This window comes from Crocuta crocuta, unplaced genomic scaffold (genome assembly GCF_008692635.1).
Source record: "Crocuta crocuta isolate KB4526 unplaced genomic scaffold, BGI_CrCroc_1.0 scaffold96, whole genome shotgun sequence".
NCBI classification, from domain to species: Eukaryota; Metazoa; Chordata; class Mammalia; order Carnivora; family Hyaenidae; genus Crocuta; species Crocuta crocuta.
The window spans coordinates 3,842,109-3,856,764 of record NW_027531522.1 but is presented as its reverse complement, the minus strand read 5'-3'; the positions used below and the strand labels follow the sequence as shown (position 1 = coordinate 3,856,764).

At 41.7% G+C, this 14,656-nt stretch overlaps 1 protein-coding gene across 2 annotated transcripts in view; it reads right to left on the bottom strand.

Moving 5' to 3' along the window:
- The window catches only part of PIP4K2A (phosphatidylinositol-5-phosphate 4-kinase type 2 alpha), a 182,203-nt gene that overhangs the window by 115,040 nt on the left and 52,507 nt on the right, over positions 1-14,656 (bottom strand). The gene's annotated exons all lie outside the window — the stretch shown is intronic.

The window sequence follows — 14,656 nt, the reverse complement described above, 5'->3', positions numbered from 1 at the left end:
GAAAGAATGACATCCGGCCATTTGCAACAACACGGATGGAGCTGGAGAGTATAATACTAAGAGAAATAAGCCAGTCGGAGAAAGATAAATACCATATGATTTCACTCATATATGGAATTTAAGAAACAAAACAAATGAGCAAAGGGCGGGGGGTGGGGGGGACACAAACCGAAAAACAGACTCTTAACTATAAAGAACAAACAGATCGTTACCGGAGGGGAGGTGGGGGTGTGTATGAAATAGCAAAGGTGATTAAGAGCACACTTATCTTGACCTGCACAGAGTAATGTATGGACGTGCTGGATGACTATATTGTATACCTGAAACAAATATAACATCGTCTGTTAGTTACACTGGAAACAAACAAGTGCGCAGACACTGCACAGAGGTCTGCTATCACCGTTCCTGTGTCTGCAGACACGGATGGGGTCTTTTGGGCTCAAGACCCTTACAGCGGGGAGAAGACCATCCAATCTGTGACTCTCAGAACCGTGGGAAATGACGCTCTGCCTCCGCAGAAGCTGATGCCCCGTGTTTCAAATGCCATCTCTCAACTTAGCCAGTTCACAGCTGTGTGGTCTTTTTCATTTGTTTTGAAAATACAAGTGAATCCAGAGAACAGAGGCAACCACATACCATTCTGATGTATTTCCTTCTAGGCTTTTAGGTTCCAAGTTGTCTGGAGGTGGCTGAGCTCATAACAGAACATAAACCATTCGATGGTCTAACTTTTCTCATTTAAAAATTCTCCAAAATATTTTAATGAGCAGGTGTTCAGTAACTATTGATATGTAACCATGATTACATGGCCAGAAGATATTCTAACGTGTTTGTACCATAATCCGTCTTTTCTTTTTTTCTTTTTAAAATGCTGTTGAACCCCTTCTCGGTAATTCGCTACATCCATGATTTTGTACAGGAACAAAGTTTAGTTCCTGTATCTGGCTAAGGGCTCCATCTCTTACGTGGTGTTGGATCCTTCCACTGGAGACTAACAGAGAACAGACCCCGGCAATTCTGACAATGCTGCCTCACTGCCATCAGTCTCATTAGCATCTTGGGAAAATCAAACAAAGAATCATACCCATCCTTAAAGGCCAAGTTCATAGCTCTGTGAAGCTTTAACGCTGCAACTACTCCAGCCCTCACTTATGTCTTCTCAACTCCAACAGCTCATCTAAATGAAATAATTATACACCCAACAATTGCTTAATGTCAAAAAAATTTTTTTTCTCTTGGATTGGTCCCATCATGCTGCTCAGCATCTATTCAGATCCTTCTGGTGACCACATCCTGTGTCCTTAACCTGGGGCACCAGCCCCTCTCTGACTGGGAGCCCAGCCCCAGGCATGGGCTATGCTGAACTGTGCCTTTCTTTCTTTAAAAAAAATTTTTTTTTTACATTTATTTATTTTGAAAGAGAGAAACAGAGTGCGAGTGGGGGAGAGGCAGAGAGAGAGGGAGACACAGAATCCGAAGCAGGCTCCAATGCTCTGAGCTATCTGCACCGAGCCTAACGCAGGGCTGAAACTCACAAACTGTGGGATCATTACCTGAGCCGAAGTCGGACAGACGCTTAACCAAATGAGCCACCCAGGTGCCCCTGAACTGTGCCTTTCTTAAGAGATAAGATTTTTCTGTTGCATGACCCAATATGGACCAGCGAAAGTCAGGTCCCAAGGCTTCGTTTCAAACCATTAAGGGAAGAGACATTTTCCCACTGGACCCAATGACGGAAGATGTAGAGCTGGGGTGCTGAGGCCATCCTGCTGCCACAGAATGAAGCCAGAGCAAGCACAAAGTGGAGTTAGAGAACTAGATAGAACGAGGTGGTAGTAAACTTATCTGTGAGTCTCTAGCCTGGACGACATCTGAATTTTTGTAGACAAGGCTAAGTTCCCTACATGATTAAGCCGGCCTCACACCTCAGTTATTTCTGTCACTCACAAAATCAACTTAAACGATAAGGTCCTGAATTTCTTGATTAGATTTTAAACTCCCTGTGCTTGATTAAGGGTCCATTGGTTTCCAGCTGTACCAGGCGCAGTGTTCAATGATTAGTGTACACCTTGGGCCCAGGGCCATGGTTTCCTTTGCTCTGTATCCACCTCTCTTAAGCATCACAGCCTGTTGGCAGAGACAATACTGTTGACAAAACACTGCTCTCTGCCCTCTGCGTATCCCTCCAACGGCCACATGGAGGGCTGGAATTCATCCCAAATCACTCAGGGAAATGAGCGGTTTTTAGGAACAAAGCACCAGTCTTCTGTCAATACCTCCAAGTTTCAAGAGACTCCATGTTTGCCTTTTCAAAGAACTTCCTACATTTTATTTTAAACTTTTGTGGGTCTAGAACAATATTTCTCCAAGAGCAACTTCAGATTTTTCTCTTCATCTGAAGGACCGTCAAAAGGATGCCTTTCATCGCCACCCTCCAAAACAGAAGGCGGGACTTGAGTCATTGAAAGAAAGACCATTTTGGGGTGCCTGGGTGGCTCGGTCGAGTAAGCATCTGACTCTTCATCTCGGCTCAGGTCGTCATCTCACAGTTCCTGAGTTCAAGCCCCACGACGGTCTCTGCACTGACAGCTCAGAGCCTTCTGGGGATTCTTTACTGGGCCCGCCCCCTGCCTCAATTGCTCTCTCTCAAAATAAATAAATAAATATTTTTTGAAAAGAAGGGCTATTTTGACCAAAAATAAAAAACAAAAAGACACTCCAAAAAACAAACATAAAATGAATTTAGATTCCACAGTGGTCAATCTTAAGGGTCTTCATTCTTTATCTTTTTTAAATTGGGATATAAACACTTAACCTGAGATCTACCTTCAACACAGTTTTAAATGTACAATACGGTACTGTTAATACAGGCACAACGCTGGGGCGCCCGGGTGGCTCAGTTGGTTAAGGGCCGGCTCAGGTCATGATCTCACACTCTGTGAGTTCAAGCCCCGCGTCAGGCTCTGTGCTGACAGCTCAGGGCCTGGAGCCTGCTTTGGATTCTGTGTCTCCCTCTCTCTCTGCCCTTACCACCCCCCCCCCAAAAATAAATAAACATTGAAAAAAAGGAATAAACAAAGGCACAATGCTGCACAGTGGGTCTCTAGAATTTAATAATCCTTGTTCCTGTTCTAAATATAAAAGTGTGTTCTAAAAGAACATGTCCAGCAAAGAAAACAAAGACCTGATGACAGCCCGAATTGGGGGAAGGTGTTCTTGACCACACATAACTCTTCGAAGGCAGGCAGTGTAACTGGCCTGTCCACCTGAAAAGCTTAAAGCCCAGGCAGGGGACGAGAAAGAGTAAACGGAAATACTGTCAGTAACACGCTAACTTTTAAAATGGGTGAGATCGTGTGAATTCCAGATCCAGTATGGACTCACAAACAGGACATACTGACTTTTGGGGGCTACAATGCAAGTGAGGTCACCACTACAGACATACGTGGCACCACAAGTACAGACAGGAAAAGGAAAGCATCCTTTTTTCTAAGGAATCAGCTATGAATAAAATGCAAAAAGGCTTGGCCCACCACAGAGGCAAACAGCCTTCCATACTCTTGTTGATCTTTTCAAAATTAGACTTTCAAGGGTTTGTTCTACTTTCTGTGGCGGCAAAATGTCATGCCACAGTAGGAATCATGTTAGAAAAATGCTGCTAATTAGAAAATGTAACGGTTATTTCTAAAAAGCGATTCACAACTCGTGACACAAGTTGCAAAAGAAGAGATTTATCCCTGGAAAGAATGCCAACACGTTGCAACAGAATACCATCTTCAACACTTCAACATGCACTGGTGGAGAATTGGACCGCGGTGCCTTCGTGTTTCAGATACATACAGGAATCCGAGACCTTGCATACAATACACGTTACACTGACACAGACGCAATAAAAAGAAAGGCAGGAAGAAGAATGGATTTAAATGACTAAAAGGTCAAAACAAAGTGAGACAGTGGAAAATAATTCAAATTCAAAAACCACAACTAGAAGAAATTCCGTACCTGTTCTAAAGAAACCTTAAATGAGAAGCTTCTTTGATTTTTACCAAATCTCCTCTATCTCATCAATGCACTGGGATTCTAGAGTTGATATACAGCAAAAGATCCCATAGGAATGAGAAGGAGGGCAGTTCTCCTTTTTGATTAATGCTAAGCCCGCTCTCCTAACCCCTGTAAATGTCCCAGGCATTTTGCATATATAATCTCATCAAGTCTGCTGCAGAGTCCATTTGGTATGAACGTTGACATCCATTTTGAAGAAGAGAAAACGGAGTTCAGAAAAACTGCATCACCCCCACCAGATTCTATTTAATCCTACAACAAAACCCATAGCTTTTCCTGTCCTCTGGCCAGGAGCTCCATAATGCCCTTAAGCAGATTTCCAGGCTCCTACAAACTCTGGACTTTGCTCGAACCTGAGTCCAAGAGACATGGCATTGCCCCGCTGGCTCTACGAGCTACCCGGTCCTGTGGTCTCGCCTGTGAGGAGGTTGGACTGGATGGATCCTGGCTCCTGGTTCTAACAGTTGAATCTGACTTGAAAACTATAGCTCGAATCGGGCTTTGGGGATGGTCTGTTCCTAATCCTAAGCATCTACTGCCCAACACACTCATGACCCATATTACAAAACCATTGAATTACCGTGGGGACTACCTGGACACAGCCATAAAGAACAATTCTACTAGCGATCTCCTTCAGGGGCTGTTTTCAGGGTGGTAAGGCTATGGTAGCCAGAGTTTGGTTATCTTTAGTGTGGCCTAAATGTCACAACTCTTGTGAAGCTTTCCCTACCCGCCCACACATCCCCACCCCCAGCAGAACTCTGTCCCTCCCAGCTACAAAGTACCACACAGCACACAAGCTTTGATGCTTGTTTCCATGACTTTCTGCCTTGCTGGGCATGTGTTCTTTGAGACATGACACCATCTTACACCCCTAGAGCCCCAGGACTTACTCCTCGCCACAATGTTGGGCGCACGATCGGCGTTCAACACGCTTATTGGAATACTGAGTTTTCTTTCTTTTGAAAGGCAAGTAGGAAGGCAGACGAGAAAAGAATCTAGATCTGTGTATTTTAGGACTCATAGGATCCCACGAAACACATACAAAATACATGCCTGCCTCATTTTGCATAAAGGACGTGCTGGTGAAAGATGAGGAGAATTAGTAAAGGACTCATCTGGCTCATAGTCTCTAAGAATCTTAATCTCAAATGAGGCAAGGGCAGGGAGGGAGAAAGAGAGAGAGAGAGAGAGAGAGAGAGAGAGAGAGAGAGAGAGAATCCCAAGCAGGCTCTGCACGGAGAACATGAAGTTGGACGCAGGGCTCAAACCCACAAACCGTGAGATCATGACCTGAGCAGAAGTCAGACGCTTACCTGACTGAGCCTCCCAGCACCCCTGCAGGATGTTTTTAAAGTAAAAAAAAAATGTGTCAGGGAACCTGAACACCATCTCAGTTCATCTACGTTGCTCAAGACTTGAGTGGTTTTTAACTTAGACCTTTTTTTTTTTAATCCTTATACTTGCAAACCACAACACTGACAAAATCATTTAGCTGCAAGCAACTGAAATTAATCAGATGGAGTTTTCCTGTGGTAGTTATCCTTCAACTTCATCTTGTTTCTGTTTTGTTTTGTTTTTTAAAGTAGGTCCCATGCCCAACGTGGGTGCTTGAACCCCCGACCCCGAGATCAAGAGTCACCTGCTCTACCATCTGAGCCAGCCAGGTGCCCCTCATCTTATATTTAATTGAGACTTGAGTATATTAGGCTATACTGATCTGTATGAATTCTTTTAATATGTCAAACAAAGACAGGAAGTGTCACATGTCCTGAAATCAGGCCACACTGCCCCATCCCCGAGGTGGGGCCAGTCAAGAAGGATTCAAGGAGGAGGCCATTTTAAACTGAGTTCTAAAGGAAAGAGGGAGCCGACTATGGGGACCTTGTTTCCTCAGAATGCAAGGGCAAGACTGAGAACACAGAGAAAGAAGCAGAGGGCAGCAAAGGGATTCCCTGCCAGGCACCGAAATCCTACCTGCAGGCTGATGATGTCACCATCGGACAGAAGCTCTAGGCTAATAGAGAGCCCTCAAGCCCTTCTGTCCTTCCCTCTCTCAGCTGCTCCCTTCGGGCTCGCTAGAAGCCACCCACTGTCCCTCATTCTGCAGACTTTCACACCCTCTTCGAGCTGCGAGTTTAAGTGTATGTGTGTGCGCACACCTTTAAATTAAACCCTAAGAGGGGGGTCTGGGTGGTTCAGTCACTTAAGTGTCTCAGGTCAGGATCTCACAGCTCAGAGCTTGGAGCCTGCTTCTGATTCTGGGTCTCCCTCTCTCTCTGCCCCTCTCTGCTTGTGCTCTGTCTCTCTCTGTCTCTCAAAAATAATAAACATTAAAAAAAAGTTTTTAATTAGTTTATTACACCCTAAGCTCCTCAAGGGCAAGAACCTTGCTTTTTGCTGATGTTCTTGTCCTTCCCCAATAACTGGTACATGTAGCAGGTACCCAACAAATGCTGTCTGAATGACTCAATCAATGAACCTATTATTTTCCACATTTTGGAGCACGGAGTTACAGATACTGGACACAGATTCTGGGGGCGGAGGACAGAAGAGAAGAGGCCGGAAATGAGAAATCCACTCATTGGAGGAAAAACATAGGCAACCACTGGAAGAAATTAGGAAAGAGAACGGGATGTGGAAAGAATCCTAGGAAATTCAGAAGCTGAGATGGATCTCTTAATTGGGGAGAATAAAAAACTCCTTAACCAGCAGAATGGGCGGCCATGCCAGTTTCCTACTCTGGAAAGCTGGGGGCAAGATAACAAGAGAACAACTCAAATAAGTACCCGCCACTCACCGCAGGAAGCAGAAAGGAAGGGGCTCTCTGGCTAGTCTCCACTTTCAACACCCAGTTTCGCACACTCCCGCTTTACTACCCTCTGCCCTTTGCTATCCCACTACAATTTCATTTTCAAAAACAGAGTAAAATCATTTAGTCGAGGCATTTGCATTTTCCTATCAGACTGCATTTTTCCATCGCTCTTACCTCCTACCTTCCTACGCTCTAAAATCCTTTCCTTCTCGCCTTTCCTGAGTACAATTCAAAGAACCAAGTGCCTTTTGTAAGGTCAAAAGAGTTTTCTCCTCTGGTTGGGGTCCAACATTTCAGTGATATTCTGCCAAATTCTGGGGAGGATTTCCAAAAGGCTCTACTGTGAGGTGACCAAAAGGCAACCGGGATTTGATATTTGCGAGCAGGCTAGTAGTTGTGAATAAAAACGTTTTGCATGTAATTAAGGATTCTTGTGTCTGATGTTCAACTTTGTCCTTTCACGGGCAGGGACACATCACTGTTCATGTGCAGGAAGTACCCTCCTAAGTTAGATTAAAAGCTCATTTGAGAGCCGCCTGGGTGCCTTAGCCGGTTGAGTGCCGACTTCAGCTCAGGTCATGATCTCGTGGTCCTGGAGTTCGAGCCCTGTGTCGGGCTCTGTGTTGACAGCTTGGAGCCTGGAGCCTGCTTCGGAATCTGTGTCTCCCTCTCTCTCTCTGTCCCTCCCCTGCTCATGCTGTCTCTCTCAAAAAAATAAACATTAAAATTTTTTTAAAAAGCTCATTTCTTTTTTTTTTATTTTTTTTTTTAATGTTTTATTTATTTCTAGGAGAGAGAGAGAGAGACAGTGTGAGCAGGGGAGGGTCAGAGAGAGAGAGTCAGAGACTAAAACAGGCTCCAGGCTCTGAGCTGGCAGTCAGCACAGAGCCCGACGCGGGGCTCGAACCCACGAACCGCGAGATCATGACCTAAGCGAAAGTCGGACACTTAACCGACTAAGCCACCCAGGCGCCCCTAAAAAGCTCATTTCACAAGACGTGAAGTCATGTAAAAGGAACCTTTAGGCTGATGACCACTCAAGTGGCTTAGACAAGCACACGCCTGAACCAGGAAATGGACAGAGCACACTAACAGAGCGTATGTGGACACAGGGAGGTCGGGAAATGGCGAGAAGCCCATGGGGGGAACGTCTCAATACAAACTGTCCCCATAAGATCTGACCACCCGGCCAAAATGGGAATCTGTAAGCCCGGACTTAGATGGAGGCACATGTTTAGGTGGGTCTGGGACACGCAATGCAGCCCACGTGCGGGTCTGCAAAGTCCAGGATGTGCCGGCCCAGGATGAGGAGAAAGAAGAGACGGTGGGTAAACCCCCAAATTCTGGGACCAGCCTGGAATTAGTTTGTATATTCTCCTAATCCCACCGACAATGGGGTGACTACTGGTAGGTCAACTCTTTGACCTTCATGGTCCATTGAGAGAATCCTGGCAGTTCTGGTTGGATTTAAATCCTTGGCTTTCCACTTAACTAGCTTGTGATCTCAAAGGGCGTATTTCTGGGCTATGTTCTTTTCAAAAAAGAAAAAAATAAAGCTCTGTTTCTTGTGACGGCTGTAACACAATACTAGGTGTTGAATCTAGATTTGCTGAATTAGTATTAAAGGAATATTTAATTGAAACGTAGGCAAAGAACTAGCGTACAGTTTGTGCTTAATAAATGTTCATTTGAACCTCCTCTTCCCCTCTAACCATGAAGTGTAATTTCCATGTGGTTTTCTGTTTGGCCTTTATAAAATGTATCAGATGAACAAGGTCATTTTTTTCCCTGATTATAAAATCATACATGTCTATTGTTGAAAGTGAACACATTGCATATTAGATTTGCAAACTGAGAAATGTACTGGGATGTCAACACCGTATTGCATTAAAGGTTTGCAGTTTATATCAGAATACTAAAAAAAAAAAAAATGCAAAGAGTCAAGAAATCCCTCACTCCATCGTCCAGGGATATTACGATGTCTTTTTTTTAATTTTTTTTAAACGTTTATTTATTATTGAGACAGAAAACACAGCATGAGTGGAGGAGGGGCAGAGAGAGACAGAGACACAGAATCCGAAGCAGGCTCCAGGCTCTGAGCAGTCAATGCCAAGCCCCACACAGGGCTCCAACCCCCAAACCATGAGATCATGACCTGAGCCGAAGTCGGAAGCTTCACCGACTGAGCCATCCAGGCACCCCTACTATGTTTGGATATATTCCTCCAGACTTTTTTCCATGCAATGCTTTAGAAACGTATCTTTTTACAAAAATGGCCAACATTAGTATATATGTATGTATGTATAGCCGTACCAAAATTTAACTACCCTCTTACTGTAATGCATTTCTGATTTTCCCCTTATTTCTGGCCATTATAAGCAAATCTGCATGATCCACATCACAGTGCATACATACATTTTGTGAAAGATGTTTCTAGCTAGCTAAGTCATGATAAACTCCTCGAAGTAGAATTACTGAGTCAGAGGTATGTATATCTATTGTCCAAAGAGACTTTATTATATTCTCATTGGCAATGTGTAAGTACAGTTTTAATTTACACTAATTACTACTGCGGTTGAACATTTTCATATCTGTGGCTATTTACATTTCTTTATCTGTGGTTTTGCCTGTTCATGTTGTTTTACCCATCTCCTACTCAAGTTTTCCCTCTTCATCATACGCATACAGAACAGTATGTTTTTATGGTTGCCAATTTTCCACCACTCTTTCTTTTGATTTTGGTTATGGTAAGCGTTGATGATAAGAAGTTTCCATTTTCATGTGGTTACATCTATCAGCCTTTCCCTTTGTTTTCAGTTTGCAGTCCACATGCTTTTAAACAAAAATTCTACAATTCTGAAATGTTTTACTTCCTACTGTCTTAAAACTAATGTTTTAAAGATATAACACAAAAGAAACCCCTTTATGATATTAATACACATTACTATCCCAGAGCCACAGTATTTTCATTTGTAAACTAAGAATGTATTTGTATGTAGGTAGCACATTTCATGAAAGGTTTAGGGCTTACAGGCACCTGTCTGGCTCAGTCAGTAGAACACGTGACTCTTGATCTTGGGGCTGAGTTCGACCCCACGTTGGGTGTAGAGATTACCTAAAGGGAAAAAATCTTGGGACATCTGGGTGACTCAGTCGGTTGACTGTCCAACTCTCAATTTCGGCCCAGGTCATGATCCCAGGATCAAAGGACTGAGCCCCACGTCAGGCTCCACACTGAGCGTGGGGCCTTCTGAGCATTCTTTTTCTCTCCCCTTCTGTTCCCTCCCCAACTGGTGGTCTCTCTCTAAAATAAATAATAATAATAATTAAAAAATAATAAATCCTTAGGTGCCTGCATGGCTCAGTCAGTTAAGCATCCAATCCTTGATCTCAGCTCAGGTCTTTTTTTTTTTTTTTTTTTTAATTTTTTTTTTAATTTTTTTTTTATGTTTTTATTTATTTCTAGGAGAGAGAGAGAGAGAGAGAGACAGCGTGAGCAGGGGAGGGTCAGAGAGAGAGGGGGTCATAGACTGAAACAGGCTCCAGGCTCTGAGCTGGCAGTCAGCACAGTCTCAGCTCAGGTCTTAATCTCAGGGCCAAGCTCCACATTGCACTCCATGCTGGGCATGGAGCCTATTTTTGAAAAACATATAAATAATTTTTAAAAGTCTTTTAATAATTGAATAAAGAAAAATTAAAACAATAAAGGTCGGGGCCTACATAAGAATACTAAAAGCACAAAACTAAATATTAGACATCACTGTTCTTTTGTTCCCCATTTCATGAAGTTTTATTTTTGTTCATACTACACAGACATGGAGTTCTTGGTAAAAAAAGAAAAAAACTCAAAGAGAAAAATTAGGAAAAAATATAAAATCATTACTGTAACACCAATAACTAAGAGGACCACCATTAATAGTTTAAACACTTTTATATACACATTTTATGTATAATTTCAATGCATCCATATGTACATATGCATACATATATACATGTATACACTTTTACATTAACAACTGGCTCTGTGTCTGTCTCATCACTTCACTTTTTTCTCCCTCAAACTTCCTGCCACTCTGAAACTTCTCAGCCAACGTTGACAGCTTGGGTGGTAGTTATGAAGATAAATGCAACACAGAGAAAATGCTTTGTGCTTTTAAAATATGTAATCCTATTACATATGCCTATCTGAACCTTCCTTTCCCTGAACTACATCATAGAGTTTAGTCAACTGGTCTAAATTTTAATAGCTACTTAACATTCCAGACTATGAACGTGCTACAGTGTTTTTGGCCATTCAACTACTGAAGGTCATTCATTTCGTTTCCCATGTTTTGATGCTATTCAATATGCTTCCAGGAGTGCGCATTATAGGTATGCCTATAACCTTCCTAACCAGTGCTTCTATTTCTAGGAGACAGATGATCAGGAGTGGGGCTATGGCATCAAAGGCTGTATATATTTTTAACTGATAGATATTCCCAGATGGCTCTCCAGAAAGGCTATAAACATATTAAGACCCTCTACAATGTTAGAGGTGGGTTTCTAATAAACTTGACCAAGTAAAGGTTGACTTATCATCTACATCTTCAGAAGAAAATCAAATACCCACTGAACACATTTTAATTATTCTCCTAAAATTCCACTGGTAATGATTTGTGCCTTTATTACCCTCATTGCTTCCCCATAATGCTTTTATCTATGAATACTACAGGGGAAAAAAAAACACAGAAAAATAGATTATATCATTTTTTTCCACCATGAATTCAAAATAGACATTTGAATAATGTTGAGACTATGACTTTAAAATATATGCGCTCCTTCCTAATTATCAACCATGGTTTTTATGTTGGCCATTTAAACGAAAGAGGAGGGGGTGGGGAGAGGAAACGACATATATACAAAAGTCAGAAGGAAAAAACAGGACCTTTCAAGGCCTTCTTTTCCCAATTTACCAAAGAACAGCAGCAGGAAGGCATTTGAAATTAGCAAGACTGTTTTGAAAATGTCTCAATCTGGAGCGCCTGGGTGGCTCAGTCAGTTAAGCAACCGACTTTGGCTCAGGTCAAGGTTCCTGGTTCTTGCGTTCAAGCCCCCTGTCCGGCTCTGTGCTAACAGCTCAGAGCCTGGAACCTGTCCGGATTCTGTGACTCCCTCTCTCTCTCTGCCCCTCCCCCGCTCACACTCTGTCTCTGTCTCTGAAAAATAAAAAAACATTAAGAAAAAAAATTTTTTTAAGTATCAATCCAAAAAGATACAATCAAATACTTGCAGAACACCAGCGAACAGCTCTAAAATTCCACTCAGAATACTAGCTCCAAGCCCGAAGGCAAGCATAGCCATTCTGTCAACATCTTGCAGGTGGCTTCTGTCAAACAGACCCCTCCTGTGGGTCATCCTCTGTCCCTAAGCTCTCCCCGTACTGTGTCTGGGCACCTCCTCCTCTGCAGACCCTATATGAAAAGCGCCTTTTCAAGCAGCCACCTGCACTTGGTAAACCCTCCCCCTAGGCTTCCCAATGACACATTTGTAAATGGCTGTAATAGTCCTGTGCTAACAACAGTAATGAGCCAGCAGAGCATCAGAATAACCCATGTTCACACCTCTGCACTGAAGCCATTCTGTGAACCATGAATAAAAAGGGAAGGTGAATCCATTCACAACTTCAGTTAGTCAAACTTACTTTTAAGGAAAATACCAAATACAATGAAAAAAAACCCCTCATGTTTCTAACCCATAGGCTATTCTCTGTGAAAATAACAATATATTGACTGGCACCAACACCTTTCATCAGATTAAAATACTTCATTTTACCATGTTAAGACTGGATACTAATAGTTTCATATGATGCTTAAAAGAGCAAGAGTTTGATCAAGTAGCAAGGAAATTAAACTAACTAGTGTTCAATTACATCCCATTAAATAGCCTTAATTTAGTTTCTCATACAGGAAACAAAAGTAACCAGCAAACTTTGATGTATGTATTCAAATACAGCACACTACTCTTGAAATACTGCACGATTATTTCATGGAATACCAAATTACAATTATGGTAGCAAATACCTTAAGCCGCCACTACGAACTCGTTAGCTTTAAATGTGCTGGCTTTCATCCAAAAGTTAACAGTGAGAAAGTCACATCAATGTGGTCTTAATCATTCTTCAACAAACAAAGGATCATTTATAAAACGAATGGTCATAAAAACAATTAACACCTAACAAATGAAATCTCTCCAGTTAATATTCCATGGACACATGTTTTCACACACCAGAACATTAATGTGGGAGGTGATAAAACTGAAATTCTCTTGGAAAGTGAATCCTTGGCTTGTGTTTCTTAACTAGAAAAGGTGTTTTTTCAGACCACTTTCCCCACAGACTAGTACCTGTAAAAAGATCATTTGGGGGGAAAAAAACCCTCTGAATACCGGTATTTAAACCCCTTCAAAATATTTTACAAGTAGGTCACGGATTCCTGAGTGATACAACTCTTAGCCATGAAAAATCCTCAAGTTTTCGGTGGACTTATAAGTAATGTTTTTAAATTGGTCTTTAAAATTAAAGGTTATTTGGGGTCCTGAAACTTAAACTCATGACAATTTTAAAAGATTCTCCAAAAGTTTCTCAGTTGGTGTTGTCTTAAACTGTCACTAACTAAAAGACAACAGGTGGATTTCAAAGCAAAACTAGGGCCTTTGCTGGCTAATTAACAAAATGCTTTTCTTCTTTCATTATGCTGGTTGAACTAGATGCTTCCGGATCATATTTCAATATGGTTGAAAGTGAAAGTCCCTTGTTGCCTGACAAATTAGGCAGGTTCCAACTCAGAATACATTTTCTCTAAAATTCAATGTTATAAACAGAAGTTGGTTTTCTAAGCTAGTCCACAAAATTCTATAATACCCACATGTAAATGATATATTATAGGTGTTTCAATGCAGAGAATAATCTCCTTGGCAATCCTCATCTATTATCAATACTAGACATTAAACAAAAACAAAGGGCGCCTGGGTGGCTCAGCTGGTTGAGTGTCCGACTCTTGATTTGGGCTCAGGTCATGATCTCACAGTTTGTGGGTTCCAGCCTGGCATTGCACTCTGCACTGATAGTATTTGGGATTCTCTCCCTCTCTCTGCTCCTCCCTCTCTCTCAAAACAAATAAGTAAATAACCTAAAAAATAAAAATAAAATAAAAGTCAAAAGATTCTGCCCAAAACAAACAACAACAAACAAAACCCAGTAATGGAAATTATATGAAATATTTACTTCTCTTGAAGCCTGGTGCTTGAGGCAAAACACAGTTTGGGCTGTTTTTGTTAAAACAAACAAATGAAATAACCTAATGGCAAACTTTGGGAATATATATTCCTGTCTGGCTTCTGTGAATTCTATTATCTACTTAGTATGCTTTTTTTCTTAATAAAACACTCCTGGTTTCAATAGCCATTCTTCTGCTGCTAGGTGATAATGCACTGTTATTATATAGAAAATTATCAGTGTACATTTGTTTAGGGAAAGCATGTATAACTAAAGAGAAAGACCACTTAACATCTCCATGGAGCTTTCAAGAGCTCTGGAGCCTAAGGACACTCTATTAAAGCCTCATTTTACTTCAAAACATATTGTTCCAAAATTCTTTGTTAAGTGTCACAAGTGCTAACTCTGTTTTTTTCAACTATCACCAGGGTAGATATTTTGATGTACAAAAGAGAAAGCATAAAAAGGAAAACAGGAGAGGTTGAAGATAAAAAAAAAGATGGAAGGAAAGAGTCCTATGCATAACC